The 25466-nt window shown below is 48.6% G+C and overlaps 1 protein-coding gene across 3 annotated transcripts in view; it reads right to left on the bottom strand.

Annotated features, from left to right (window-relative positions):
* DNAJC7 (DnaJ heat shock protein family (Hsp40) member C7) overlaps positions 1 to 25466 on the bottom strand; it is an 838484-nt gene that overhangs the window by 702211 nt on the left and 110807 nt on the right. The window lies entirely within an intron of this gene.

Below are 25466 nucleotides of genomic sequence, written 5' to 3'. Positions count from 1 at the left end.
ACTGATTTTTTCTTTACCGAGGATTCCCAGCCTGACGACGGGGAATATTCATGAGCATGTGAATCCATGCCAGACCCCATGCTGGAGAAGTCTGTCGTGTTCTGGATTAGTTGCAAAGGCCGAAGAGTAGAGACAGGCAGATTTAGAAAGAGGCTGTTACAGTAGTCCAGCCTAGAAAGAACCAGGGCTCTGGATACTGAGCTTCTGGGGGGTAAGTGAGAAAGGGAAGAATGAGGAGGTGCAGCTGGTAGTGAGACCTATTAGAGATATCGCAGATATGAGGAGAGAAGAAGAGGGTGGAGTCGAAGATGACCCAGAGGTTCTTCACCTCACAGGAAGGTGTGGGTAGAGGGCCCAGGGTGGACAACCAGAGTGAAAGAGGGAAAGCAGGAGCAGGGGTCCGAATGAGAAGGATCTCAGTCTTACTGGCATTAAGGCAGAGATCGCTGGAGGCACACCATTCCTGAATCGCAGTGAGGTATGAGCGAGAGAGCACAGGAGGCCATGGGGAGCCTGAAGGAGAGCAGAGTGTCATCCGCAAAACAGTGAAAGTTAGAACAGAAGGAAGAGATGAGGCAGGCCAGAGGGGCCAAGTAGTGGTTGAAGAGCCAGGGTGAGAGGTTACTCCCCTGGGGAACACCAGATGTAGAGATAGAGGTAGTAGAGAAAAAGGACCTCAGTTGGACCTGAGAGGGTCGATCAGAGAGCAAGGAAGTCAACCAGGCTAGGGTCTGACCCGTGATGCCCAGGTTGTCACAGAGACAATTGATCAGGCTGGCGTGGTTGACTATCGAAAGCAGAGGATAGATCAAGGAGCATGAGGACAGAAGGAAGGTTAGCGTTAAGATTAGAGATCAAGTCTTCACGGGTGTTCAGGAGAGCATTTTCCGTGCTTCCAACTGCTCGAAAGCCAGACTGGTGGTCATGGAGACAACCAACAGCTTCAGAATCGAGTGAGCTTGGAGATAGCCAGCTTTTCCAGGAGTTTGCCCAGGAAAGGAGTGAGAGATCGGTCGGTAGTTTGCCAGAGAGGAAGGATCGAGAGCTTCGAGGGGGTGGGGGTGGGAGGGTGGGGTTCCAATGGCAAAAAAAGTATGCAGAAATTGGACAAGGCTGGAGCGAGGGTGTCGATGTGGTCCTTGATGGCTCTGGAGGAGCAGGGGAGCACCTGCTTTGACAAAACTTTCATAGATCGGACAGGTCTAGAAACATCGTCTGGAGTGAAGGAGGAGAGGCAGCCGAAGAAGGGCCAGGAGTGGTAAGGGGAGAGGAAGAGGAGAGAGTGGATAGGATGTCAAATGTTTTAGTGGTCAAGTGAGAAGCCAGTGCCGTGCAAAGGGTCTGGGAGGGAACAAGAGAGGTGGAGACTGCAGCAGGATTGGACAGCTCCTTGCAGATTTTGAAAGTTCGGCCGAGTTGTTGAAGGCTGCAGAGACACAGGCATGGATGTAAGCTCTCTTGACAGGACAGTCGATATTGCCTTTGGAGTAGGCAGCAGGCCATTTTGTTCAGAAGATTAGCCAAATGCCCCCCACTTCCTCTAAACCATCCTCCACTTGCGTTTAAGGGTGGCGAGGTCTGAATAATCACAAGAATTGCACTTGGACGTGGGCTTCAGACGGATCCTCATGACCGGGGTAAAGACAACAAGAGTGTTAGAGATTGACACATGTGTGAAGAGTGTGAGTTAGAGATTGACACATGTGTGAAGAGTGTGAGTGGCCCTCATGAGGGGGGGGGGGGAGAGAGAAAGAGAGAGAGAAAGGGAGAGAGAAAGGGAGAGAGAAAGGGAGAGAGAAAGGGAGAGAGAAAGGGAGAGAAAGGGAGGGAAAGGGAGGGAAAGGGAGGGAAAGGGAGGGAAAGGGAGGGAAAGGGAGGGAAAGGGAGGGAAAGGGAGGGAAAGAGAGAGAAAGGGAGGGAAAGAGAGAAAGAGGGAGAGAGAAAGAGGGAGAGAGAAAGAGGGAGAGAGAAAGAGGGAGAGAGAAAGAGGGGGAGAGAAAGAGGGGGAGAGAAAGAGGGGGAGAGAAAGAGGGGGAGAGAAAGAGGGGGAGAGAAAGAGGGGGAGAGAAAGAGGGAGAGAGAAAGAGGGAGAGAGAAAGAGGGAGAGAGAAAGAGGGAGAGAGAAAGAGGGGGAGAGAAAGAGGGGGAGAGAAAGAGGGGGAGAGAAAGAGGGGGAGAGAAAGAGGGAGAGAGAAAGAGGGGGAGAGAAAGAGGGGGAGAGAAAGAGGGGGAGAGAAAGAGGGGGAGAGAAAGAGGGGGAGAGAAAGAGGGGGAGAGAAAGAGGGGGAGAGAAAGAGGGGGAGAGAAAGAGGGGGAGAGAAAGAGGGGGAGAGAAAGAGGGGGAGAGAAAGAGGGGGAGAGAAAGAGGGGGAGAGAAAGAGGGAGAGAGAAAGAGGGAGAGAGAAAGAGGGAGAGAGAAAGAGGGAGAGAGAAAGAGGGAGAGAGAAAGAGGGAGAGAGAAAGAGGGAGAGAGAAAGAGGGAGAGAGAGAAAGAGGGAGAGAGAGAAAGAGGGGGAGAGAGAAAGAGGGGGAGAGAGAAAGGGGGAGAGAGAAAGGGGGAGAGAGAAAGGGGGAGAGAGAAAGGGAGAGAGAAAGGGAGAGAGAAAGGGAGAGAGAGGGAGAAACAGATTTCTAAAGAGCTTAGTGGAGAGGCTAGAAGCATCCAAGTGGCTGTTGAGGTCTCCGAGGAGGAGTTGAGAGGTAGAGGCAAGGAGGGAGGAGGAGAGGTCGGCCCTCTCGGAGAGGAAGAGGGCTGCCTGGCAAGGTTGCCTGTAAATGGTCGCCACACTAAGAGCAGCCAGGAGAGAGCCTGCAGACCAGGCCTTCAAACGAGGAGTAGACCTGCGTAGGAATGACAGAAGCAGGGATCCACTCTGGGACGATCAGGGCTACACCACCTCCTGGACGGTTGGTTCTGGGCTCGGAGAGGATCTTGTAGCCATCAGGGAAGAGGGTGTCAAAGCTTGCGACAGAGCTGGTCGTGAACCATGTCTCAGTGAGACCAAGTACACCCAGATCAAGTTCTTCAAGGAGTCGACAGATGCCAGGAGTGTGACGGCAGAGGGAGAGTTAAGAGTAGCGACGTGGAGCAGATTGCCACATTTGAAAGACTTCCGTGGAGGGGTACAGGCATGCGGTATGCCCTGCAGAGGTGTTCGAGGGGGCCCCGAGGGTGGGCAGAAGATGAACGAGGAGATGGAAGGGTAGTCGGAGAGGAAGAAGAGGGTGCCAGAGAGGTGGCAGAAGAGGAAGGTGGCGGAGGAGAAGCAGGAGATGGAAGGAAGTTTAAGACACGGTAAGCATCTATCGAAAAGGAGGAGATTGGGCTGAGGGCCCTGGACCAAGACAATGCCATTCAGATAGGCATCAATTATGGTCTTGGAGGAGTGGAAGGGGGCCAGAAGGACCTCTCACTGTTCCACCATTAATGGGAGAGGAAGAAAAAGAAGTGAGAGAACAGACCATATGGTGGGTCCATTGGCCTGAAGAGGGAACGACAAAGTATGACGGTGAGTGTCTGTCTTGAGGTAGCACTGGTATAGGCATCAGCGATGGCGAGGCCTGGGCTGGGAGACCAGAAGGTCCCTTTTGAGCTTCTTCCTACCAAACCTAGTGAGCGGGATAGGAGATAAGAGTAGCAGTTAGAGAAGATATGGGAGACAGAGCACCATGGAGGGGTGCGAAGCGGAGAACAAAAGGAGGATGGCAGACCAAGCAAGTGGAGGGGGGGCGGGGGTCCCAAACTAGGGGCACATGGGGGGATGGGGCGGGGGGAAGAGAAGCACAAGAGGATGAGTACAGTGAGAAGAGAACGATCACTAAATCGCAGTTGGGGAGTGGGAGAGACTCAAGCAGAAGGAGTTAGTGCAATAATACAAGAGACCACTGGTACTGAGGGGACAAGGAGTGAGAGGAAATGCAAATACAGTATGAAATGCGCAAAACACTAGAACCCAAGTGACCTAGAGGAATAAGAAGCGAATTGCAACAAATATACAATGGTCACAGATGGAGGGAAGAAAGCGAAGGGAGAAGGACCCAAGAAGTGTGGGGAAATCGGACATTGAGAAGGGTAGAGAGGGGAAGGACACGCAAGGCCAGGAGAAGCAGAGCCCGAGTCGTGGGGGGAAGCGCACGTGGAGACGGGTAGAGGGGGACAGGCACACAAGGTCGGGAAGTTGCGTGGAGTGCTACTCTTCCTCCCTGCACCTTCTTACCTTACGGATGCTGAAGGACAGAGATGTCGTCTGCGCTTGCAGTCTGCGCCGCTACCCCCCTCACTGCCAAACACCTGCGTCGTACAACACTGCAGCCTTGTCCAGCAAGGGCTTTGCCACACAGGGTCCGATCCTCGGTTCTCAAAGGCTCAGGAGCGTGGAAGTTGTGTTGCATGCTACTTGTCATCAAGCAGCGTCTCCTGCGTAGCTGCGTCACAAAACACTGCAGCCTTGTCCTGCTACGGCTTTGCCGCATGAACACTTTAAATAACAAAGTTCTTTTCATGAACCTGTGAGAAAACAGTTTAACAGTATTTAATCCCTTAAGCCTCCCTCCGCTTTCAGGGCAAGAAATGCCAGGGTTGCCCAGATGTTCTATTAAAAATATAAATCAACCAATGTAAAAATCAACAAATTATATACATTTGCTATTCAAAGAAATCTTGATGTAAATTACTATTACCAGGGTGCAATATTTGCACTGGCCACTAGCTAGTGACATTTGACTCTAGGCAAGTAAGAGAAAGGTGTGCTGTGTGCATTAACTGAATTGAGGGGCAAGTGCATTTTTATGGCTGGATAGTAGCTTGCAACCTAAATCTGCCCCTCCCCACCCCAGATTACTACAATGACGAATCAGCAATACACTGGTCAAGTCAATTGCCAAAGCTACATTTAACTTTAACGTTGACTAACTTTTTAAAAGCACACATCACCATTTGTTTAATTGGTTTATCTTGAGCACACATTCACCATGCAGTGAAAAACAGGCGGTGTGTGTGTGTAGGGGGGGGGGGGGGCTCAGGACATTACTTGAATTGGACCGTATTTAAAATTAAATCGCAACATACCTGCCTATCTAAATCTCTTTACTTTTCCTTTATTAAGAATAAATGCCTCCTTTTTCCAATAATAGATAGGTCAGCGTTTCAAACAGCGCTTTATAAAACTCCATTTAAAGATAGGTTACTTTAAATTCCTGCATTTAAATCGCTTTCAAAAAGAACAATGTCTATTTAACGTGCATGTTTGCTCGATTCCCTTCAATGGTGTTTCCAAGGCACGAAATTTGAACGCGCCATTAGCCAATGACTAAGAAAAGGTGTGCTGTGAGTATGTTTAAAATTGAGGTGGTGAGTGAAGTTATGGCTGGCTAGTAGCTTGCACCTAACGTTTGCCCCCCCCCCCCCCGGCGGTGTTTTTGTATTAATGAGTAGGAATTCCACAATTCGTCATTTTTCAAAAAGGACAATTTAAGGTGGGAACAGATGGCAGTTAAAACCCTTTCCCTTTCTCCTGGAGTGACTCTGAGCCCAAAACAGGACTCTGCTCAGTGGCATGAACAGGGAATGCAGGGTTTGAAATTGAGGGCAGCTGGGAGCCATTTAGCTCCTGCCTGTAGCACAGAAGCGCCTGGTTAGAACATCAACTGACGACACCAGCTCCGCAGGCCAACTGATGCTGAACAAACATACCCATATGACATGAACTCTGTGTTTGGGACAAGTTTTAAATAAGCATTAGGACACATGTATATGACAAAGTAAAAAAAGTCATAAATAATGGACAAAATGTTACGTTTGCTTCTTATGTGGGTGTTAGATTTGCAGAATGCTATGTACTAGCACCTTAATCCCAGTGGTAGCTCCTGGTACCTGGTTATTGTTGGATACCCAGGAGTTGCTTTTAGCTCTTGCTCATCTCAACTTCGATCCCCAGAATGGCTTCAGTGTTCGAAATTGAGAGGAGCTATTTAGCTCCAGCTTGTAGCCTAGTTAGCTTGACACAAACATCTACCAGGAGCTACTTTTGGCTCCCCAGGCCACCTGATGTAGAACAGAGCACAACTTTTTGAATTAAACTGTGTATTTGAGGCAACCTATAAATGACCATAGGGACACACCTGTAAGACATTTAAAAGCATAAGGGGGTCATACATAATGGTCAAAATTATGTTTGCATCTTATTTACATTTTTTAACCATATGTAGTAGTTCCTCATTCCACAGTGCAGCTCCTGGTACCGGTTAATGCTGTATATGCAGGAGCTGCTTTTAGCTCTTGCTTACCAAATCTTTTTTTCGATCCCTGGACTGGAATAATAACATTTTCCTAACAGGTGATAAGTGAGATACTATTAGGCTCCCTACTTGGCCATTGCACAGAAAATGCGTCTCAGATCTAATATACATATAATTTTGGTCTACGTTATCGGTTTCTTTTATTTACCATTCACACTTACCCTACAACTAACCTTAAGCTTAGTTTGATACCTTGTCATTTAAATCTGTCTCCGCCACTGTCCATCTCGAATACGAATGCCCCCAGACCAATAATCACAAGCGTAAATTATGTGATAATTCGGACAAATCTACCCTAGTCAATGGAGCAACTGAGGCGTCACCCCTCCCCCAAAGGAGCGCTTCTCAATGTAAGATCGCTCGTCGCCCACGCCACTGACATTGCCGACCTAATCACTGAAGGCAATCTGGATTTCCTTGCGATTACAGAAACATGGCTCCATAATGCAGCAGGACCATCACTCATGCTAGCTATCCCTGATGGCTACACTATAGTTAGACAAGACCGAGATAGCGCCCGAGAAGGCGTCATTGCCATTCTCTCTAAAACATGTCTCTGCCTAAGACTAGCCCCCATCCATCTGTCACAATCATGTGAAGTTCTCTCTGCCAAATTCCAGATAAACAACTCGCAATCACTCACCATTCACCTAATGTATAGACCGCCTGGTCCACTTGGCAACTTCGAGGAGGATTTACATAACATACTTACTAACAACCTGAAACCCTCCTCGCAATTACTTTTATTAGGGGACTTCAACCTAGGTTTTAATGACCAAATGGATAAAAACGCCACAGATAGTCAATATACTTAACGCACAATGTCTATCCCAAAAAGTCAATAAACCTACCCACCTAAAAGGGAGAATATTGGATTGGATAGCGGATAACTGTACAGTTACTATCTCATCCATCCTGCCGCTCTCTTGGACAGACCACTCACTGGTGTCGTTCTACCCATCTACCATAAGACCCTCTCCATTGGCTCTTCCATTAAAGTATCACAGCAGAGAAAATTATCCCTTCTATCCTTCCCACCTTAATGCATTGCCAGAGAATCTTGATCCTAGTATCCTAGTTCACGAATTCAACAATATTATGCGGACCACAGTGGACAGAATTGCCCCTCTCAAACTTAGACCCAGCAAACCAATGGCCCACCTAAACAAATGGTTACACCACAACTCAAAGACCTTCCCATCCTAAAAACAAAGAGAAACTAATTGGAGAGACTGTCCTTCCAGTGAGAACAAAGCCAAATTAACCTCACTCTCCTCACATTATAAGAAGGAAGTCTGCTGGGCAAAACGCAACTCTTATGATGAGCGTATTGCCAAATCCAATTCTAGCATGAAAGAACTCTTTTCCATACTTAAAGAACTAGAGTCCCCAAATAGCTATACCCGACATCTGTACCAAAGACAAATCTTAGTGTACAGATATCCAACACGCATTAGCCAATAAAATTGACACTCCAAAATAAAATTCAGCAAAACAAAACTACTGAACCTACAGCACTCGCCCAATAACCCCGTGCCTAGTGTTTCACCACCAGCATACAATAATATTTTAAATTTTTCCAAAATATCTACCTTGGAAGTAGAAAAAATCATCCTGTCACTGAAGCCCTCTAAGTGCAAAGGTGACATCTGCCCAGCACAACTAATAAAAAGATGCTGCCAGAGAATTATCCCCATTAATCACCAAACTGATTAATGCTTCCTTTGCCACAAGCACTATCCCTGCCAAACAAACAGTCTTGAGTGCTCCCTCTCCTCAAGAAACAGACTAGACCCTCTCATCCCTACTAAATACAGGCCTATTACTACGGTCCCATTCTTACTCAAAATATTGTATAAATCCGCCTACAACCAAATTCAAAACCATCTTGAACTGCATGAACTCCTAGGTAACAGACAATCCGGCTTCCGCCTTCTACACGGAACGGAAACAGCCTTAACCGACTTCAAAGTCCCAAATAGACGAACAGAGACAAAGGGAAGTCAGTACTTCTGCTCCTACTTTAGCTCTCCGCCGCATTCGATCTGGTCAATCACAAGGTCCTATGCCGACACATCGACTCTGCTGCCCACTTCTCCCCGGGAGCCATCAAATGGATTGAATCCTTCCCGAGCGAGAGAACCATGAGAGTCTTCTCTCCTTCGGCAGCTGCAGACCCGGCCCCATCATGTGCGGTGTTCCTCAAGGCTCTTGCATCTCACCAACTCTCTACAATATCTTCAACAAACCCTTGTTCGATGATCTGGACCATCTAGGTATTACCTACACCAATTACACAGATGATACCCAGATTCTCCTCCCGCTTTCTGGGGATCACAGTAAGGACATGGGGTTGGTGAACAAAGTATATCTTATCATCCAAGCATGGATGGCCACTCATGGCCTCTGCTTGAATAATGATAAGACTGAGTTGATAATTCTGGGCTCACAGGCGAACATCAAAAAACTAGGCCAGGAATTATCTTCATTCAATATTGACGGGAATACCATTAAAGTCTCCAAGGAGGTAAAAACCCTTGGCTTCTACTTGGACTCCACACTGTCTTTTGATAACAGATCAAATCCCCGACCTCTTCCATGGCCTACACGTGGAAGCTACTCAGAGCTGGCAAGCCATTCCTCTCTGGTGACAGCTGCTTGATCTTGGCTAGAGCCTTAATACTCTCCAGAATTGATTACTGTAATGCTCTATACAGTGGTGCTAATACAACTACCATCCAAAAGCTCCAAACATAACAAAATAGTGCCTTAAAAGCAGCCTTAGGCATAAAAAAAAAGAACCCACATTTCCCCCCTTAGACGCCATCACAAATGGCTATCCACGGCCAATAAGGAACAACTTACTAACCTGTAACTGTTGTTCTCTAGCATTGGTCTGGCATGGATTCACATGCTCATGAATATTCCGTCGTCAGGCTGGGAATCCTCGGTAAAGAAAAAATCAGTATCAGTTTCGTTTCTAATCGGTCTTAGTAGTAAGCAGTCACTGGTCTCTGGGTCATACTGCCCCCAGCCAATGACTGCCCTCTCCCTAAGCCCCGCCCCTGGCAGCCATCCTCAGATTTGGTAGCACGTGAAGTGACAGTATGACCAAGTGAAGAGCCGGGGAGGGAGGGTTCACATGTGAATCCATGCCAGACCCATGCTGGAGAACAACAGTTACAGGTAAGTAACTTGTTCCTTCTCCAGCATGGGTTCTGGCATAGATTCACATGCTCATGAATATAAGAATACATATCAGTACACACATGCACAACCACGGGAGGTGGCAAGGCTCAACATTAAGCATTACATAAAGCTCAACATCAAGCATCTCTTACCTCCTCACCAGGCTCACCTTAAGCTAACAGGTTGTGCAGCACTGACTGGCCGACTCTGGACTCCTCCCTGGAATCCCGGTCGACGCAGTAGAATCTCGTGAAGGTGTGCGTCGACCTCCACGTAGCAGCCCTGAAGATGTCCAGCAGGAGCACACCAGACAAAAACGCCATGGTAGCAGCGATCGCTCTGGTCGAATGGGCTCGGAGGGCCGGGCAACGGTCAGTTTGGCAATCGATGAGTGTATGATGCAGCCGGAGAGCCATCTGGAAATGGAAGCCTTCGAGAGAGCCTTCCCTTGGTTCACAGGTCCAAAGTTCACAAACAGCTGTGATGTCTTCCGAAAACTCTTCGTTCGGTCCACGTAGAACTTCAGTGCTCTAGCTACATCCAGCGAGTGCAAAGTCCTCTTGGCCGGCGACGAAAAGAGAACTGGCAACACCAAGGGCTCGTTGAGATGGAAGTCCAACGGCACCTTGGGCATGAAGGAGGGGTGCGTCCTCAGCACCACCCTAGTCTTGTGAAAAGTCAAGTATGGAGGCTTGCAGGATAGGGCCTGAATCGCACTAACGCGTCGTGCGGAGGTGATGGCCACAAAGAACGCGGTCTTCCACGACAGGAACTTCAATTGATCCGAATGCAAAGGCTTGAATGGCGGGCCCATGAGCCTGGTCAGCACCACGTTGAGCTCCCACGCCGGGGCTGGAGCCTTCACCGGCGGGAACGATCGGAACAGTCCATTCATAAACTCCTTCACCAGGCGATAAGACCACAGGGATGACCGTCCTGCAGTTCTGGTGTATCGGGAAATCGCTGCCAGATGCATCTTAATGGAAGCATGAGCTAGTCCAGCTTTGGCAAGCGACATTAAGTACGGTAGCACTTGAGGTGCAGTAATCCATAGAAGGTTAATCTTCTGTGCACGGCACCAGACAGAGAACCTCTTCCACTTGTGTCCGTAGCACTTGAGAGTTGAGGACGCCCTGGCCTTTGCAAGAACCTCTCTGCATTCGACCGGGATCTCGTACCCTCCAAACTCTAGTGCTGCAGGAGCCAGGCCTGCAAGTTCAGCGGCACCGGGTCGTGATGAAGAATGGCGCCTCCTTCTCTGGAGAGAAGATCTGCGTCCGTCGACAGTTTGACTGGTGGGGACGCCGACAAGTTCAGAAGGTCCGGGAACCAGATCTGTCTCGGCCACCTCCGTGCGACAAGGATCATCCTGCACCGGGACCTCTTGAGTTGGTTGATGAGCCTGAGCAGCAACGGCGGGAACGCATACAGGAACAGGCCGTCCCAGGGCAACGAGAAAGCATCGCCTATGCTCCTCGGCTGGGGGAACCTGCTGGCGAACCTCTGGCACTTGGAGTTTGTCCCCGTCGCGAACAGGTCAATCTGGGGTTTGCCCCATCGCCAGAAGAGTTGATCTACTTGATCCTGCCGTAGTTCCCACTCGTGGCACAAGCACAGCTCCCTGCTGAGTGAGTCGGCGATGGTGTTTTTTATCCCTGCTAGATGAAAAGGCACCAGAAACATCCCCTGGGCAACGGCCCAGTGCCAGAGATCCTGGGCTTCCTTGGACAGGGCTGGGGATCTGGTTCCGGATGTAGAACATCGTGGTGGTGTTGTCGGCTAAGATCCTCACCACCTTGCCCTTGAGGGACGGGAGGAATGACTTGAGGGCCCATAATACCGCTCAGAGCTCCATGCCTGCCGCGAGATGTGCGTGCCCCACCATCGGATTGCCTGGCGGAATGCCTCGTTGAGCGAGATCTTGTCCTCGAAGCTGCCCATCGCTTGCATCCAACGGGCATCGAGGAACTCCTGCAGAGGGAGCATCCGAAGCCTGCACAGGCGCACCAGATAGATGCAAGAGGACATCATCCCGAGCAGGGACTTGAAGGACCCCACTCTGGCCACGTCCGTGGCCAGCAGACGCTGTACCTTGCCCAGGATGGCCTGTGTTCTTTCCTCCGACGGTGAGGCCAATCGCGCCACTGTATCGAGCTTGGCTCCCAGAAACAGCGCGACCTGCGACGGAACCAGGTGGGATTTGGGGAAGTTGATGGAGAATCCCAGGTCCGTGAGCAGCCGGACGGTCTTTGCTGTGTGTTCTAAGGAGAGTTCCCTTGTCCCTGCTCAGATGAGCCAGTCGTCCAGGTAGGGGTAGACGTGTATCCCCTGCAGGCGCAGCTGCGCCGCCACTCGTGCTAGGCACTTGGTTAACACCCTGGGCGCCGACTTCAATCCGAATGGGAGGGCCTTGAACTGGGAGTGCTGCCCTTGGACTACGAACCTGAGAAACTTTCGGTGTCCTTTTATGATGGGGATGTGGAAGTACGCATCCTCCAAATCCGACGACGACGACGATAGGAAGTCGCCTTCCTCCAGCTGGCCCAGCATGTGTTGGAGGGTGACCATCCGGAACCTGTGCCTTGATGTATTTGTTTAGCCGACGCAAGTCCAGGATGGGACGCCAACCTCCTGTCTTCTTTCCGACGAGGAAGTACCTTGAGTATACTCCGGAGCCCTTGGAGCCTCTTTGGGACGAGCTTGATGGCTCCTTTCTTGAGCATCGCCCTTACCTCTAACAGTAGTTGAGGCATATGGTTTTCCTTCCTGGCCACGGGAGGAATTCGGGGGCACTTCTTTAGAAATTCCAGAGTGTGCCCGTGGGTCAGGGCATCCAGCCCCCATCCGTCGGTGGAGATGGACTTCCACATGCTGACTAACCTTGTCAGCCGGCCTCCCACCGGGGTGCTTCGGTGGGGGCCCGACGCGGCGGCCAGTTCAGTCCTGCTTGGAAGCGGCCTTGCCTCCCTGGCGACGGCGGCGAGATCCACTGGACTTGCCTCGTCCACTGTAGGCTTCTTGCGAAGAGGAGCGGGCCGCTTGACGGTAGGTCGAGGAGCCGCCGCAGAATCCTTTGGAGGAACCTTGCTTGCCTCCGGAGTTCCGAAAGGGCGGCCGCCGTTGCTGCAGAACTCCCAAGGCCCGAGCCGTCTCCGTGTCGGTCTTGATGGCCTTCAGCGACTCATCCACAGTCTTTCCAAACAAATTGTTCCCGTCGAAGGGCAGGTCCAAAACCTTGGCTTGTACGTCCTGGCGGAAATCCGTCGCCTTAAGCCATTCCCGTCGTCGAAGGCAAGCGCCATTGCCCAACTAGCGGAAGCCGGTGTCGGCAATGTCCGTCGCCACAGTTATGGCGTGGTCCGACGCCACCTCACCCTCCTGTAGGATCGCCAGGGCCTCTGCCCTCTTGTCGTCCAGGAGGAAGTCCAACAGGGGGGGGCGATCTTGTATCACAATTCCCTGTCGTAGCGGGCCACAATCGCTAAGGCGTTGGCCGCCTTAATCGTAGTCGCCGCCGAGATGACTCGTCCCACGGAGTCCAGCTTCTTTCCCTCGCCATCCGGTGGGGAAGCCTATGATGAAGCCGATTCCCCCCGCTTTCTTCTTGGCTGCCGCTGTGACGACCGAATCCGGAGTCGGCTGCGCCCTAAGGCACAACGGGCTGGCGTCGGGGACCCGGTACTTCTTCTCGTACCGGTCCCTCTTGGCAGGAGTCGCGGACAGGTTCTTAAGGAGGGCAAGTCCCTTGTCCCAGATGTCATCCAGCAACGGCACCGCGAGGACCGTCTTCCTTTTGGCCTCGCACCGTTGGTAGAGGAAGCCTTCCTTCTCCTCAGGGCAGAGTTGAAAAAGCTCGGATGCCCTGGCAATCATGGCGTGGAAGGAGCCAGTCTCGTCGGGATGGGACGCCCGAGGAATCGGAGACAGGAGGCCAGTCCCATCGTCACCGCCGTCGTCATCCGTCCCCGTCGTGGCCGTGTCCGTTCCTGTGTCGTCCCTTGGGATCGGGGAAGGCGACAAAGGCTGAGAAGGCCGTGAGGGCTGAAGGAGCACTGTATGAATTCTCCTCTTGTTCGGAGGGCTTCCCGACGGACCCAGTACAGCTGGGTCGTCTGTCGGGGGTAGGGGCAGTCTCGTCCTAATCTCCGTGCATAAGGCTTGGATTGCTGTCAAAATGGCCACCGAGTTGTCCTGAGGCTCGGGTTGCGACGGGCATGCCGGGAGTGACGGTTGTTCCACCACGGGAACCTAGTCGTCGTTGCCACCCTCGCTCTCGTCATCCCCCTCCTCGGGATTCCTCCCGTGGGGCTAGGCCTCTTCCAAATTCTCGGTCAGTTCCTCCTCGGAGGTTGTGTCCGTAACGCCCACCGCCCCCCCCACCCCCCTCTTTTTCCACCGGGGTCTTCACGGGGGTCTTCTCGATGGGCTTAAAAGAGGATTCCCTCCACGGAGGCAGGGAAAAACTGGGCCCCGAGGTCGCCTCCACTGGGATAGCCTCCACAGGCTTCGCCAGGGCCGCAGCAACTCCCTCGATAGAGGCCTTAGCCGGGTGAATCAAGGCCTTCACCACCTTGGGCTCGCTTGAGGCCTTCACCTTAGGGGGAGGGTCACTGCCTCGCTCCCCCTCGGCCGGTTCCTCCGAGATCGACCAGGGCCTCTCCAGAAGCTTAGCCGGGTTCTCGCATTTCCTCTTCCCCGAGCCAGAGCGTTGGCTCGCGGTTGATGGCGTTGGTGAAGGTGCGCCCTGCCTGGCAGCCAAGGAGCCCGACCGTTCGGCGCTCCCGGTGCCCACGCACTCGCGGTGCTTTTCCTTCTGTTGGGCCCCCGTCGCCGGGGCGCCCTCAAAGGACTTAGAAGACCGCTCGGACTTCTTCTCACCTGCTGGGCTCTTGCCTTCCAGCCAGTTGAAGAGACGGGTTTGGCGATCCCTCATCGTCGGATCCGACATGTTAAAGCAAAACGCACAGTCCTTCTCCACGTGAGTTTTGTCCTCGTGGAGGCAGTAAAGGCATTTCAAATGCTCGTCCTCCTTGAACACATTTTGTAGGTTGCATCCAGGGCAGATCCTGAACAGTTTGCCGGGAGTTGAGCTTCCCTTCTCCTGGGCCATGTTCTTCTCGTCTACGAGGTAGGCCTCAGAAACTTCTGGAATCCTCCAAGAAGCGTAACTCGACGAAAACTTCACCCTTGAGGGGCGTAGATAAATCCGAAACGGGTCCCTGTTGATCGGAAGTAGAAATGGTGGAGCTTGAGGCTCAATTAAACCGAAAAATGAGATCTCTTTGAAAAAGCAAAACGCAGTAAAGCTCGAGAGCTATACCACGAGGACTCCGTGCGGTAAAAATCTGAGGATGGCTGCCAGGGGCGGGGCTTAGGGAGAGGGCAGTCATTGGCTGGGGGCAGTATGACCCAGAGACCAGTGATTGGTTACTACTAAGAAAGACAGATCCGAAACGAAACTGATACTGATACTGATTTTTTCTTTACCAAGGATTCCAGCCTGACAACGGGGAATATTCATGAGCATGTGAATCCATGCCAGACCCCATGCTGGAGAAAATACAGCTAAAGACGTTATCATTGACACAAAGCTCTCAGTAACGCTGCCCCTAGCTACCTTCCAAACTTCAGAGAAGAATTTCTCATAGACCAACCAGAGTTGGTAATGTTAACTGCCTGACCATACCTAAATACAAGCTCGCCACTATTGGTGGTAATAGCTTCCCTGTAAAGGCTGCTAAATTTTGGAATTCTCTGCCACAAGACCTGAGAGCTGACCAACCCTACCTACATTTCAGAAAAAAGGTTATAAAAACACATTATCGCTACGGACCCTTGGCCCCCTACCCTTTAGGATATGTCTGCAGCTGGAGTGACCTATTCACCCTTATTAATATTCTATTAGTGTGTGAATACTTGAAGATCATGCGTAATCTAGCTGAGCCTTAGTGATATACGGAGGGTATTACTCTGCAATTGGCATTTCTGTACATTGTTTATGGTTTCTTTTTGTAATTATATAGGCCATTTTATTTCTGTATATATTTGCGCCCTTTTACTTAAGTGTCTGGTGCGCATAACAAATGAACAAACAAAAATGTTATTGACATAAAAAAAAAACATTCAGGGTAGACATTGACAGCACATTAAAGATTCACACAGATGGTAAATATTTAACATCGCCCGTATGCCACATATTGAAGTTGAATGACTAGTTATCGCTGTTCTTATCTGAACATTAGTCCAAGGATCTGTTTATAATACAATTATTTTGTAACAGTACCAAACAAAAAAATTCCTGCCAGTCTCAAGGTTGCCTATTAGATCCGCGTGAAGATTTTCAAGTCCTGTGGTTTGTGAAGTATTTGAGGGTAGTCGTGTGGACTTACATATTGAATATTTCAATGGCCCCTACTCTACCAAAAAAGTAAGCATCTCACCAAAAAGCCCCAATCTCGCTCATCGCTGCAACAAATCCCATTCCCTAATATCCGGCGTTCTGGACACCTCCAAGTTACGGGCGACTGCAATCCAAGTTGCCACTAGGAGTTGGGTAACTAGCTTTGATGTTGACACCTGCAGTTTGTAGTGCCCCCTCCCCCAGCCCCTACCCCGATCCTCATCCCCCAATAGTGCCACCAATGGTTCTAATGTTATGTTGAACCATGTATGAAGTTTTATTTTTGCCAATACCCCCTTCCAGTACGGTTGAATGAGTGTGCATGACCACCAGATTTTAAATAAGGCGACTGTGGCTTGGGCACACCTTAAACAGTTTGGGTTTATTGCTGGGTCCGATTTTTGAAGCCGTTCTGGAGTGACATACCATCTATATAATATTTTTGTAGCCATTCTCTTTCATTAGCACATATCTGGAAGATTTTGCAACACTTGACCTATTGTAACAAGCCAGTTAATCTATCGGTTCCCCTAGATCCACCTCCCAAACAGCCATGTACGAATGAAGAGGTTTGAATTGGCTTGAATTGAGAACCTTATAGAGAAGAATATCTTCTTTGCTCGGGCGTCTGAGAAATAAGTCCTCTAGTAGCGTTTCCCTACTCGCCTGTTTAGCCACTGTACCCTTAGCAATCAAATGCCTGAGTTGTATTTAGCCATACCTATCCCTGTTCTCTACCAGATAGTGGACTGCCCCTCCTTCAAATAATTGGCAACAACGCTGCAGCCTGGCTTCAATCCATCTTGTAAAACGCTACACCTGTAACCCAAGAGGGAATTCGAAATCCAGGTTGGGAGGCCAGGGGGGTAGTTCCTTCATATCTTCTAGCGGCCCCATCCCAGAAGTGAATTGCGGCTTTAGCAGACCCTTGCCGCATTCTGCCAAGCAGCCAGGGCCTTCCAGCACCAATTATGCAGCGGTATCCCTACCAAAAGATTGTTCGAGATCTACCCAATTCTTGGGGAATTGGTCTGCACCTTTGCTATCAAAAAGGGTATCCAGTTGCAAAGCATATAGATAGAGGTCTATACCCTGTACCGCCAGGCCTCCTTTCACGTTTGCTGCGATTGTGTGCCGAAAGCCCTGGGAAACCACTTAGCCCATATGAATTTAAATATCTGATTTGGGAGATTATGGTTCACTTTGAGAAAACCGGACTGATGTGCTTGAAAGATGTATAAAAATGTATGTAGAGGGTCATTATAATTGCTGCTATTCTCACTAGCCAGGAAATGTCTGCCTTCCCCCACCTTAATAGCTCTGCCTGCAAGTAAAATAGTGTTCCAGGAATATTACTGTCATAGAACTGATCATATCTAGATGTAAGTTGGATACCCAAGCACTTATTACATTTGAAGAAGTCCACAAAACCCATGGGCATCTAGGCACAGGCTACAGCAGGGGCAGAAGGATATTAGGGTATTATATATATATATAGGGTAGAGATAAACAGTTAAGGAGCCAGGCCTTCAGATGTTTCCTGAAGGAAAAATAGGATGGCTCTGAACGCAAGGACGGAGGAAGTGCGTTCCAAAGAGTGGAGACTTGATAGGGAAGCTGCTTCCCCCGGCTTTGGTGCACTTGAATCTGGGGACGGTGAGTCAGTGGCTGTTGGTGTTCCTGGTCAGACCATTTGTTGCCCACTGAAAGTAAAAGGTATTCTGTAATCTGGCGCTTTCCGAACCATTGAGTAAGTTTGCTTTGTTATACTTAATCTTGAAACCGAAGGGCTTCTGGAATAGCGCCAGTAGGAAAGTTGTGCGGTAATGCGATGCCTGACCTGTGCATAGAAAAGAGGTAATCAGCGTAGAGACACTATGTTGGTTACCCGCAATGTCAATGCCGTGGATATTCTCCGAGGACCAGATTATACATGCTAATGGCCCCATAGATAGAGCCAGGTCTCTCTAGACAGGAGTAGCGGGTCAGAAATCGCCCGTTTAATTCTCCTGGTCGGACTGGCAAAGTTAGCCAAAAAACGCTCAAGAAATGTAGGCCCAAATCCCTGCAATAACTCTGCAAGATATTGCTTTTTTCTACATCGAATGATAAAACCGCTAGCAATTTATTCTTTTTACGAGCCCATTCAATAACAGATCGCCCTTCGAATGTTGTCCTGGGTTTGTCCAACGGGTATAAAGCCTGTCTCTGAATGATCTCTGGGATAACACCCGCCAATCTAGTGGCTAGTAACTTCAAGTAAATACGGGCATCGTAGTTAAGGACCACTATTGGTCCATATGAAGAGCAGCTTGTTCATCTTTCCCGGGTTTCCCCAGCAATGTCAGACTCACCCATTGAAAGAGTGTTTGCTCCTGTGTCCGCAAAACTATTAAACAAAACTGCCAGCTGTAGGGTTACACATAAAATTATTGCTTATAAAAATCAGGCTGAAAGCCCGTCCGGGCCTGGGGCCTTAAAATTTGGAAGGGATCATATTACTTGCAACACTTCCTCAGCTTTAATTGGATGCTCTAGCCTATTTCTGTCCATATCAGAAATCGTACGAAAGGTGAAATGCCGGGATGAACTCCTGTTGGGCCGTACCGTCCAAGTTGTACGCTCCAAATAGTACTGACTAATTCCAAGTGGAAATGTTAATCTTGGTCCGATTGTCCCCATGTAATTGCCCCACCTCATCCCAAAGACTCGCAATCATGTTACTAGTGATGGGATTTTAATTTACAGGACTAAACTGTCGAGGCTTTATTGGAGGTGCTGAAATAGAACAATTTGGTTTGCAACATTGTGTGGGATATCTGCAGCCCATGCAGTCTTCAATTCTGCCCTCGCCATTTGTATCTGTCTGAATACCCTCCGTGAGCCCTCCCGTGTATACCGCTGATCTAGCACCTGCCCCCTCTGGCCAACGTCTAATGCCGGTGCCATCAACATCCTTTTCCACGCCGATGCCAAGTCAATAAATTCACCTCCAAGAGTGGGCCTAAAAGCTTCCCAAATCATTGCTATTGGGGGATCTTATGTCATATTTTCCTGGAAATACAAGACATTTTCTGAGATTGTAGTGCAATAGCCAGTTTCACTGAGAAGGAGATCACATTCCATAGGGTAAACTTCCTTACAAGCGAGGCTCATTTATGTGCCTAGCTGCAACATTACAGGAGCATGGTACGATATGACTACCAAATCAATGGTGGGGGTGGAAATAGACCCAAGGGACCAAGATACCAATAATCAATCTGAAGGGTTTAGCTGTCGCCAAATGTCCAATAGCTGCAAATCAACCATATCAGAGTTTCTGATCTGGGGATATCTATACTTGTGGGACCGCCTGATCCATCTAATTCAACGCTGCATTCAAGACCACATTAAAATCTAATCTCCGACCACCCTACCCACCTTTATTGGTTCGCCCTGCTGAAATTGGGCAATACAAGGGAACAGTCTAGCAAAATGTCTCCTGGTTTTGATTTGGGCCATAGATTGAAAATATCAGGATAACATTCTCCTCCAGGCAAAGCTGTAAACCAATTTACCTTCCCAGAGGGTCTTTAACCACCCCCATTTTCTCATATTTCAGAGATCGATTAATCAAAATTGCAACCCCGGCCCTATTGTTCATGGAAGATGCAAAGAATTGATGTGGAAAGCTTCTAGATCTGAGCCGTGGCCAGTCTTCCCCATGTAGGTGTGTCTCTTGGAGTAGCCCTATATCAGCATTTAATTTCCCTAGTCCTGAAACAAGGCAAGTGTGCTGCCACAAAATAATCTCTTTTTGTGCCGTGGACTTTTGAAAAAAAGCTTTCTTTAACCTTACAGAAGCGCACTCAAGTTAAAAACACATTTGTGAAGAGGTTCGGCCCCTGTTGAAATTTCAACAAAAAATAAAACCTGTGTGCGGTCTAGGATGTGGTTAGACGGCAAGGCATCTACCAGAATTTAAAGCAAAGAGATCTCACACATATACTTCCAATTCCCGGATGGCCACTTGATGGGGGATGCCTCTGATCCAGACGTTGTTCCCAAGTGAGCGATGTTCACGGTCTTCCATCTGCTCGTCCATGGTGGCTCGATGCAACTCCAGTGCTGCTATCCTCTGATCTAGTTGAGCAGTTTTCTAGGGCCCCCAACCTATGTTCAGCCTGTTACACATTGTAGGCCAGTTCCCGGAATGAGCCTTTCAACTCTTGTGGCCGGTTGCGAAATCGGAAGGTTCAATCTGAAGTTCCATCCCGGATGAGATAGATGACATGGGTTTGAATGACTAACAGCTCTTTGATGGAGGCTGCGGACTTGTCACTATGCGTGTTGGCCTTCATGCTTCTTGCGGAAAGGCAGGCATTAGTCAGCCACTTCAGAGGAACGCCACAACCAGTCACCCCAGCGTTCTGCAGTAAGCACCCCTCGTTGGAATATAGACTCCTCAATTTGCAGGCTGAAGAATTATTCCAGGCCACCCTCACCGTTCCATGCCGTCACAGGTGACTATTCCCCACCATGATATGATAGTAGTCATTTATAAAGCTCCTGCACACAAGTGTATCTAGCTAGAAGAGCCCCATGAGCCTACAGCCCCACCTCTGCTCCACACCAGGCGTTTGGGGCTACAGTGATCCTTATCCCCTCGACCTCAGACCTCCAGCTGCTGGGAACTTGAGCGTTAGCCATGCTGCCCACCCAAGGAGAAACAGGAGAAGGACAGGGCCACACAACTTGTCTCCCCGGGTAGGTTGCGCCTAATCTGCTGCTTCTGTGCTCACCAACTGGGCGGCCGAGTCGTTCACCCCAGTCGCAGTGACCGATTGGGGGGGGGGGGGGGAGAAAGTCTTGAAATGGCCCTCACGTAGCGACTTGGCCCCCACGGACACGCTGCAGCCCGACTGTCAATTTCTGCGCTCTCCAGGTCAGGCACGTGGAACACTGCCCACCAACAAACTCCAGCGAGGACCGAGGAAGAAGAGCGGCGTCCCTGTTGCCGATGCCCCCGTTATCGCCCACTCCCCAACTCCTCTCGCCAACGTGCGGGAAGACAAGCCGCTATCCATCACAGCAGTGGTCCCTTGAATTAAATACTCATTGAGCAGACCAGCGGCGTGCCTGGCCTCTGCGGGCATCTTGTTTCTGCGTCGCACTTGCCGGCCTCCAGAGCCAAGCCGAATTCTTGTCCTGAGGTAGCTGCTGGCTCTGGTACTCTGTGCGTCTCCTATTCTTCAGACTCCAGAATCTACAATTTTTGGGATGCTGCAGCATCTTGATCGCTTAGCAGTTGGGCATTGTCCGGCTGCGCCAAATGTATACGCTGTTGATAGAAATAGGATCTTCTGGTGAGGAGCTTACCGTAAATCCAGCTAAGGCAAAAAATAAAAGCTCTTTCAATACGATTGGGGGAAAAACAATAGATGAATTGGCCCAATACTCCCTTTACAGAGAATAAGCAAAACTAGTTTATAAACGGTACCAACTATTTAAATATAGACTTATTTTTCCGTGTGCAAGAAGAAGATCACTGTACTTACAATTCCGCTTAAACCAATTGCCAATGTTGGAAAGAATGGCCAACTGGAAAGAGGGACCAGGAAATCTGTGCTGCAGATTTGTGGTACGTGGGAATTAAAGGAACCTCCAAACACAAAAGTTTGAATACCATTGAACTAGGCTAACACCCATCCCTACTCTTTCAAAACCACCAGAGTGCCTGGAGACTGCCGATGGCAGAGGAGCGCAGTATAAAGCCTTATAACATACCGCCACATGCCCGAATGATACGGAGTGCTCTGTCGACAGGGATTATAGCGATACCAGCCCAGTGCAGCGAACTGCACCTGTGGGTTTTGCCAAACAGGAACAATTCTATTCCAGTTAATCACTTAATTCAAAACATTTCAATTCCCTTTGGCACCCTTCAAGGTACACCGATTTATATACTGTGCAGAGCCATTTGCTGTATAAATGAGTAATCTTTGAACTGAATAACCCAAAAACATCCCACTGCCACACGGTCTCAAATCTAAACAGCTTGACAGATATCACGCCCAATTTACCGAAGGAAGGGGGCGGGGGTTCTTTCTTTTCTCAAAGGCAAGAATTCCCTGAATGCAAGGCGAAAACTGGACTGGATTAGGGTCTCCCAAATTTAATAAATGTTGGCGTATCTACAAAAAGACAGCATACTAACTATAGATACTGGCTGCTTTGGTAACGTGCACAAATCTGCATATTGCAAGCGGTGCTCCTGTTCAACAGGCATGACATATTCGGGCCTGGTTGCTTTACACATAGAACTGTAACTATACATAGATGAACAGCAGAGATCGTGCAGAAGTATTTGGAGCAAGGGGAGGTGGGGGGGCATAACCAATCACAAATAGCAAAAGCTGCATTGCAGAACTCGAAGGTGCCCTTTGCTAGGCACGTGATAACTTAGCACGGGTTTTCTTTGCAGATATGCTGTCAGCAGACAGGCACTTACACACACACCCAGCAGTTCGGAGGTTCCAGGCACATTTTGTATTTAGAGAGCTTTGTTAGTCTCAAACGGTTAGAGCTAGACCTTTTATTGCAACATTTGAAAATAGAAAGCGACAAATGTACAGGGCATTCTTTAATATTAAGGAGGAATGAAATGCACCAAGATAAATTAACAGTTCCTTCCTTCCTTCCTTCCTTGTTCCATGCCAGTGTACTCCACCATGAAAAACGTTCAAAGCCAGTGATCGTCTTTATCTGGCAGCAGTCAGATTTACATTCACACTGATGCAGTTTTAATTTTTGTGGGGCTTGCCAGGTCTCAGTCCTGGCACTTATTCTGAGCCCCTGCACTTCTTGCTGATTCCAGCTTCATTATGTTATGGGGCTGTGGCAACTGTTATTTTAACTGGCAGTCAGTTATATTAAGTGCAAGGTTCGAAATTGCTGGGCACTGTGAGCCATTTAGCTCCTACCTCTATCCTAGGAGAGCCATGAAACTAACCGCTACCGGGAACTACTTTTGGCTCCCCAGACCAAGTGGTGCCTTGCAAACATTAACGGTTTGAAAATGTTAAGAACTAGGGCGCATATAGAACACATTTAAAAATAATGGATCAAACAATCACCAAAACGTTAGTTACTGTGCATCTCATGAGAAAGCTCGATTTTTGGTGCGCTATGTGCCTGCTCCTAGTTACCTAGCCATAGTACCTGACACCCAGTAGATGGTTTTAGCTGCTGCTCATTGAACCTTAATTTCAAGATCTGCGGTGTGCACTGGCCAGAATTCTGTATGGGCTAGCTCATTGTTATTCATGAACACGATGACCTAGGTGGGCAGAGCCATTTATCCATTTTTGTTCGCACACTGCTCCACTAAGCCCGCACAAAATTGCTGCAAGTTCTCTACTGTAATAACCATCAGTGTGGGTTGACAACAGGACAGCCAGAAGCCCCAACACAGAGGCATAGTTAGTGAAAAAAGCCAATATTGAAGAGGCGTTCCTGTGGTGCCCACACTCTATAACCTGTACAATGTGGGCATGGATAGGGTGTGGCAAGGAGGCCTTACCAATCCAGTGAGGCTAGGTTTGCCAACACTGGATTGGATTGCTTTCGCTGACGTAGTTCTGTTCGACCTCGCACCAGTGAGGTTGCAGCGTAAGCTCGCACTTTTTCATCTTTACGCTGTGGAAAATAATTTAAAAATAAACCGCTTCAAATCAATGTGTGTTTACAACTAAGAAACCCCAACACCCTGATTTGGAGGGTGGGCAATGAACCGCTTGAGCGGGTCAAGGGGTCATTCAATATATAAAAACTTTCAATACGGGCCACAACTGGCAAAAAGGAAACAGGTGTACGCACAATTAGGTGAATTTTCCTTGACCCCACTCGTCCAATTTTACCAGATGCAGGTTGAGCCAATAATTTTGTATAGGCTTGACATAAATGTTGATTTAGGGGACAGATTAAACAAGGTCCATGATTTACTCTGAAATAATAACTAGGTTGGCAATGGCTATACCAAACTGATTCGACAGGAGTTCGGGCTGGTCTCATTGTCAACTAGGGCCCTACGGAAGAAAATCTTGGCATATGCAAAATTGTTAAATGCACCATTACCCTCGCTTTATGAGAAATGGGGGGCTCAGGCTCGTGACTCCGGGGCGTCTATCACAGTTCTGAAACAACAAATGTATACGCTGTTGATAGAAATAGGATCTTCTGGTGAGGAGCTTACCGTAAATCCAGCTAAGGCAAAAAATAAAAGCTCTTTCAATACGATTGGGGGAAAAACAATAGATGAATTGGCCCAATACTCCCTTTACAGAGAATAAGCAAAACTAGTTTATAAACGGTACCAACTATTTAAATAGACTTATTTTCCCGTGTGCAAGAAGAAGATCACTGTACTTACAATTCCGCTTAAACCAATTGCCAATGTTGGAAAGAATGGCCAACTGGAAAGGGGGACCAGGAAATCTGTGCTGCAGATTTGTGGTACGTGGGAATTAAAGAAACCTCCAAACACTGGGTGATGGGGTGTAAAGCCCTAGAGGAAGAACGGCTGAAACATCAAGGTTTGACACGAGGACATGAAGTCTGGTGGAGCAGTTTAATGAATGGACTATCATAGGGATTGATCTTGGCCTTGTGTGATTTCCTTTATGATATACTGAACAGGCTAAATAAGCTTACACCTAAAGAGGAGGAATCAAGGGGGAGATGAATTAGGTTTGGAGTCAGTTGATCCCAGCAATTATGTGAGATGTAAATTGATTAAATTCTGTCCATGTGGCCCTCCCTGTTTTCTTCTCCCTCTCCTCTTTTTTTTCTATATTCTCTTACTTTATCTCTCCTGTTTGTTCTTATACTTATGCTTGGCAAAATTGTTTTTATCTTCGATTTTAAATGATTATGTTCACTTAAAAGTAATTTTCTTTTGTATTTGTGAACGTTTCTCATGTATTTCACTTGAGACTCAAAACGCAATAAAAATATTTTTAAAGGAGCTCCTGTCATGAGTGACAACCTATACAAGATAATCTTTCTGCAATGTTTGATAGGCAAGTTCATCAGTTGAGTAATAATGTTGCCTGCATTTGTGCATCCATTTACAGTAGGAGGAAAGCATGCTTGCTCTTTTTTTCTGTGGATAGATGGTTAACATGTTCCACTTGGCACCGACAGGATCAGAGCAAAATATTAACAATTATCTGTTTTAAAGAAACACAAAGTTTATTTCAAGACACAACTAATCGGTTATGTCGATATCTGTAAATCGCACAGTGGATCCATCACCCTCAATTAGCCGGGAGTTGCAGATTTAACCACAAATATGTTGACACCGTATGGATAGCCCTGGGGAGTGTCAACAGTGACCAGGGAGTTGCTCAGTCCAATGTTTAACAGGCGTGCTAGAAAATATTGGGGCCCTGGCACTTATTTTCTTACAAATTAAAAGCACTGCTGATGCATAAGCAGCCAGTACGTCTGATTTCTGAGGAGCATCAATGCAGTGAAATACTGCTACGATGTCCGTATACACTCTCCGCTCCGTTGGCAAGCCTGAACCACACTAGCAGTC

This window comes from Ambystoma mexicanum, chromosome 13, assembly GCF_040938575.1.
Source record: "Ambystoma mexicanum isolate Mex_15411 chromosome 13, UKY_AmexF1_1, whole genome shotgun sequence".
Taxonomy (NCBI): Eukaryota; Metazoa; Chordata; class Amphibia; order Caudata; family Ambystomatidae; genus Ambystoma; species Ambystoma mexicanum.
This window is presented reverse-complemented; position numbering and strand designations above follow the sequence as displayed.